Source organism: Acomys russatus, chromosome X, assembly GCF_903995435.1.
Source record: "Acomys russatus chromosome X, mAcoRus1.1, whole genome shotgun sequence".
NCBI lineage: Eukaryota > Metazoa > Chordata > Mammalia > Rodentia > Muridae > Acomys > Acomys russatus.
Genome location: NC_067169.1, coordinates 63,048,195 through 63,054,319, shown reverse-complemented (window position 1 = coordinate 63,054,319; position 6,125 = coordinate 63,048,195). Strand labels below are relative to the sequence as shown.

Here is a 6,125-nt window from a genome sequence, read left to right as displayed (position 1 = left end):
TCTAATTTAAATAATTTAATTGGCAAGTTTATTATACAGCTAGGCATGTTAGCACTTACCTATCAAATCAGAACTTATGAAGTTAAGACACAAGGATTAGGAGTTCCAAACCAGTCAGAACTATGGAACAAGTCCCTGTCCTAGTGAAATAAATTAAAGGTCATTGCAGGTTATATGATTAATTAGATCTAATTTCATCGTCAAAGGACACATGATTCAGACAGAGAAAGGGGTAAAATCATTTTTCACTTTTTTTATGCTAGTGGAAAGCTAAGCTGAATAAAGATGTCCACATGATATAGTAACAAAGCATTCTTTTTGGGGGGCTTTGGATTTTCAACACAGAGTTTCTATGTGTAACCCCGGCTATCCTGGAACTCACTCGGTACACCAGCCTGGCCTTTAACTCATAGAGGTACAGTTGCCTCTGCCTCCCAAGTGCTTGGATTAAAGATGTGCACCCTTAGTGCCTGGTGGCAAAAGATTCTCTCTTTTTTTTTTTTTTTAATAAAAAATTGTGTTAACTTAGAATCATTCAGAATGTCAAGAAAACAGTCACATTTTTTGTTTGTTTGTTGCAATTACAGAGTGGTATTCAGTTAACAAAACAATGATTATCTTCATATAAGCTGCATCACAGACAACTGAAGATGGAAAAAAAGAAAAAGAAAAAAGAAAACAAACAAAACACTATCATCCTGACATATAAGTAATGTGTGCTGTGCACCAACAAGAACCGGCTTTAAATTTCTATGCCAATTTACAACCCTCAGACTGTTCCAGGCAAGGTCAATGGCCATTGAAAATACCATCAGGACAGGGTTAGCTAAAGACACATTTGGCAGTGTGTTAACTATAAAAAAAAAAAAAAAATACAGTGTACAGTTTAAAAACAAATCTTACACAGCTTTACATTTTAAATTTTTCTTTAAAAGGAGTGGGCTATGCACAGGGAGGTTAAGTGCTTTATAGAGTAGGGGAGAAACTGCGCTAGAACCAACTTACTCATCGTGATCTTCTTCCTCACTGTCACCTTCATCTTCTTCCTCCTTTTCCTTGTCCTCTTCATCCTTCTCATCATCCTTCTCCTTTTTTCTTGCTCTTTTCAGCCTTAACCTCTTTTTGTTTCATATATCCTTCCTTTTTTTCTTTTTTTTTTACTTAATATATTCAGATTACATCTCAATTGTTATCCCATCCCTTGTATCCTCCTGTTCCTCCCTCCCTCCTGCTTTCACCCTATTCTTCTCCCCTATGTCTGTGACTGAGGAGGACCTCCTCCCCCACTATATGGTCATAGCTTCTCAAGTCTCATCATGGTAGCCTGCTTATCAATTCTCTGAGTGCCACCAGAGATCCCCTCCAAGGGGAAGTAGTCAAATATGGGGCACCAGAGTTCATGTCAGAGCCAGTCCCCGCTCTCCACTCAACTGTGAGGAATGTCTTGTTCATTGGCTAGATCTGAGTAGGGGTTCTACGTTTACTGCATGCATTGTGCTTGGTTGGTGCAGTAGTTTGTGCAGAACCCCTGGGCCCAGATCTACCCCTCATGATGTTCTTCTTGTAAGTCTCTAGGACCCTCTGCATCCCTTCTATACTTCTCTCACCTAGAGTACCAATAGGATGTCCTCACAACTATCCCAGTCTCCTGGTATGTGAAGACTTTCATGGGACATGCCTCTTGGGCTAGTATCCAATTATAAGTGAGTATATACCATGTGGGTCTTTCTACTTCTGGATTAACTCACTCATTATGGTCATTTCTAGTTCCATCATTTGTCCACAAATTTTGGGATTTCCTTGTTTTTTATAGCTGAGTAGCTCTTTCCTTTAGCTTTGTAGGCAGCAATATCCTTTTCATACTTTTCGTTCAGCTTGGCAGCCATCTTCTGTTAGGGCTGCTTGTCATCTGTAGCAGTTTTGTTCCACATCTCTCCTATATTCTTTACATCACCACTGGATAAGCCAGGGTGTTCTCCCTTGATTTTTGGGTGGTACTCAGAACAGAACAAGAAGAAGGCCGCATGAGGCCTCTTGTGTACATTGGAGTACTTGAATTTCCTTTTTGTCTTCCCTTTGTGGGGGAATGTAAGCTTTTGTTTCTCTTTCATAATGAGCCTTGTCAACCTTTGTGTCCCCCGCTCCCCCCTTTTTTAAGCAGACATGGCTTTTCATGTCTCTGAGCACTTCTTAGAGAACTCTGAGAAGTTGACAGAAGGACCTGGGTGCTTCTTCTTGTGCTCCTCTCAGCCGGTTTGCACAAAGAACGCATATGACAACATTTTGCCTCTCAGCTTCTTACGATCTCCTTTGTCCATGTTTAGTTGATTTTGGTCCACAAGGCTCAGATGCATATCTGGCTTGGGCTTGCCCTGGAGCTGTCTCTATGGAGCCCAATGTACTGCAATGGTTGTGAGAATGGGAGCCAGCTGCAGTCTTCTCACTCTCTCCACTCTGTAAACAGCAAAAGATTTTAAAATATTTCTTATACTAAAAGAATTAAGATTGCTCTCCTCTAAGACACACAGGTAATGTTAATATCTTAAAAGACCAAAAGTGCCATATTAGACATTAAATCTTTTTTTTCAAATGAACACATTATTTTTTCTACTTCAAGTCAGCTTTTAGAATGATTACATGGGTATTTACATTCCCGAGAAGAACTTCTGTGTAAATTATAATCAATTTTAGATATTCATAATGTTGTGACTTTCTCTCATTATCCTAACAATTCCCATCTGTGTAATACTAGAATCATTAAATTTTTCATTTTTAAAATACTCATAATGTCTGTAAGCAATTCAAAAATGAAATATTGTATTACAATTTGGTATTTTCTCTAGGGATTTTTCAAAAGATATTTTATAATTGATTATGTTTTCCTCAAGCTTTTTGTTTTTAGTATAGGTTCTTTTTACTAACAGGATTCACAGATAGGTGCTTTTTTTGTGTCACTTATTAAATAACGTCAAAAAAAAGATATTTTTGATATATCACATGGAGGATAAAATAAAAAAACAATAAAGCACTTTGCAAATATGCTTGCATTCTTTAAGTTTTGCACAATTTGAAAGAATTTAATACTAGAAAGATTTCAATACCAAGATGTATGGCCTAATATATATGTATGTTATAGACAGAACACTTGCTGTAGCCCAGCAATGTCTATTTTGATATGTAAGAATGTAATAAATAATTATATGCATAACACTATTCACCCATATATTAAAACCTATAAAATCATGAATAAAAAGAAAATCATTAGAAATTCTTTTGTTTGCTTTACTGTTAATTCTAGAAACATTTATACATAAACATTAACTATCACTTTAACAATAGTTATAATTTAGAGACAAGTTCAATATGAGGGAAACCATCTGATATAAATGAAAGGGACAGGAAATGTTGACTACAGCTTTAAATAATGTTTCTCAAAATATGTTTTTATTCATGAAAGAAACAAGAGCTTAAGCATCCCCTGCTGTCTTGTTGTTTGACATCCACTATTGCCCATCTGCCTATCGATTGGTAGGAAACTCCAAATGGGAATTTTATCTCATTAATCATGTCATATCACAGGGATTAGGACAAAAAAATCCCTTTATGCTTCACAGCAGACGTCTACTGCCCAGTAAGACAAGTGAACAAATGTAATATGGATAGAATATCTTCACACTAATTAAAGGTCATCTACTATAAAATTGTGCACAGAATTGTTAAAATTAGGCTACACTCATTGTTTATATAATGAATCATATGAGAAAAAATTCATTTCCTATTGTTTTCTTATTACTATGACAATTAATATTTCAAGTGAAAATATCTACTCCATCTGTATTTTTAAACACCATATCATTGCATTGAACTTAAAGAATAAAATGTTGCAACACAACATAATAAACAAAATGAAACTTGAACTGACATTATACTTCCATTTTGTATATTTCCATGTTTAAATTTTATAATAAAATGCGTTATTCATTTAAGTAGGAGATGAAAACCAAACTGAAATTATAATATATTTGTATATTGATCAATGGCACTTAACATTTTTGTATGAATTTTCAACAATCTATATAACTCAGTCCAAATTCAAATCTTTACAAGATAAATTTTCTACAGGACATTAATCATCTTAGCCACCAGAGGCCATCAAGAGTATGAAAAGGGTTCACGTGTTGATAATTTTATAACTATGCAATCAGATTTTGCCAGTAACAACTGAACTTTCTCTCCTTAATCCACAGCTAACATTTTTATCAGGAATGTAAAGGAAACAATTACATACAAAATATTCATGATTAATATTTTCAGTGCATTCATGTATTGTGTGCTACAGAAGATTTATTATATGCAATATTAAGTTGTATATTTGCAAATCTGAAAATAACATGTGAGGGAAATGGTGGCTGGAGTGAAATATTAATTGATGCTAATAAAGCTCACGTGAACTGACAAAAACTTAGAATATCTGCAAAAATAATGTAAAAGTAGTCCATGGTTTACCATTCTCAAAACATAAGTATATAAGTGCACCTAAACACACACACACACACACACACACACACACACACACACACACACACACAAACACATTCTGATATGCAAATTTTTAAGATAAACCCTTGGAATCCTGCCTTTTTATGTTTTATCTCTTGTCCTCCAATAGGTCCAAGGAACATTGCTCAATATTTTAGCTGCAATATATTTAACAAAACATGTTATAATAATCCCTAATGAGTTGCTTTTGAATGAATAAAAAATCACTCTGAATAGGCCTGGCCTAACCACGTGAGCCCGTATAAGACAGAAGGAACAGCAGATGTTTTCTGTATGCCTTGAAGAACAATGGCATATTTGAGAAGCCATATGATAGGGCACAATAGGATGTCCATAAGTGCTAAGATCTTTAATAATTGTAAAACTGTAGTACTGATATCAACCAAGGCATTGGAAGTGGGCTCACTCAGGCATTTAAGTTTTATTCCTTCTCAAGTCTCTTAGGTGGGGTTGAGAACAGATAATTTAGTCTTACAATTAAGTTTTGTTCACTAGGGGATAAGATCTTTTTAGATCAAGATAAAGGATTTAGTTAATAGAGATGAGATATGATAGATATTGATTTTCATTCAGAAATTTAGACCTAACAAGATAAGAAAGATGTTTACTTCAAGTTTGACACATACAAATAGCCAAATTTCTATGGATGTAACATTTATGTAACTCATGATTGTCTCGTGGTTCTCCTTGCTATATGTAGTTGGTTTTATTCATATATAATAAAATAAATGTTTATGTTTCAAAAACTAAATAACTAGTCAGATCAAATGAAATAGACCCAAATATTTTATGCATAAACTTCTGCTTCACAGATGATAATAAGCAGCTAAATTGTAGTAATTATGTAGCAATTTAAAATCAAAATGTGTGTACACTCATGAGTGTACTTTTATATTAGGAAGGATATCTTATATAATTATATATGAACTATGATTTCAATTCTTAGGAGACTGATTCAGAAAAATCACTATGACTTCATAGAAAATCTTGGAAATTGAACATTCAAAGAATATAATGCCATATAAACAATAGACCAAAGGAGAGTCAGATGTTTGAAGCTTATATATCATCACAATCTATAGAACTGAATTAGTTTCTAACCTGCAGAGGATGGAGTGCTAACAGAAGTTGTGTGAGAAAAGAAATGTTTGTTGAATTAAGGTTGTGTCATTATGTTTCTAAAAGATCCATCTAATGGTTTATCTTGCCCAGAAGAATGATACAGTCTTTATGGTAGGTAGATCAACCTCCAGGTTCCCATCTGAGATTTGTTAATCTTTACAACTTGATGAGATTTCCCAGGAGGCGATCCATGACAAGTGGGTTCCTCTTTAGTTATTATAATTTAATAGAAAAAAGAAGAACTAAGAGAAACACCCTTCCCTGCATCACCTTTTCCAACACAATTTCAGTTCATATCAATCAATGTCTAAGAATTTGTTTTCTAATGTTAACAATTTATTTTCATTGTCAGTTGTGGTAAAGCAGACCTGTAATCCCAGCAATGATGGAGGCAGAACCAACCATGGTCTACAAAGAAAGCCCAGCACAGCCAACGCTTTACA

The 6,125-nt window shown here is 34.5% G+C and overlaps 1 pseudogene; it reads right to left on the bottom strand.

The window, feature by feature from the left end:
• Positions 1-1,001: 1,001 nt before the first annotated feature.
• Positions 1,002-2,318, bottom strand: LOC127185677 (high mobility group protein B1-like; annotated as a pseudogene).
• Between the last annotated feature and the right edge of the window lie 3,807 nt (positions 2,319-6,125).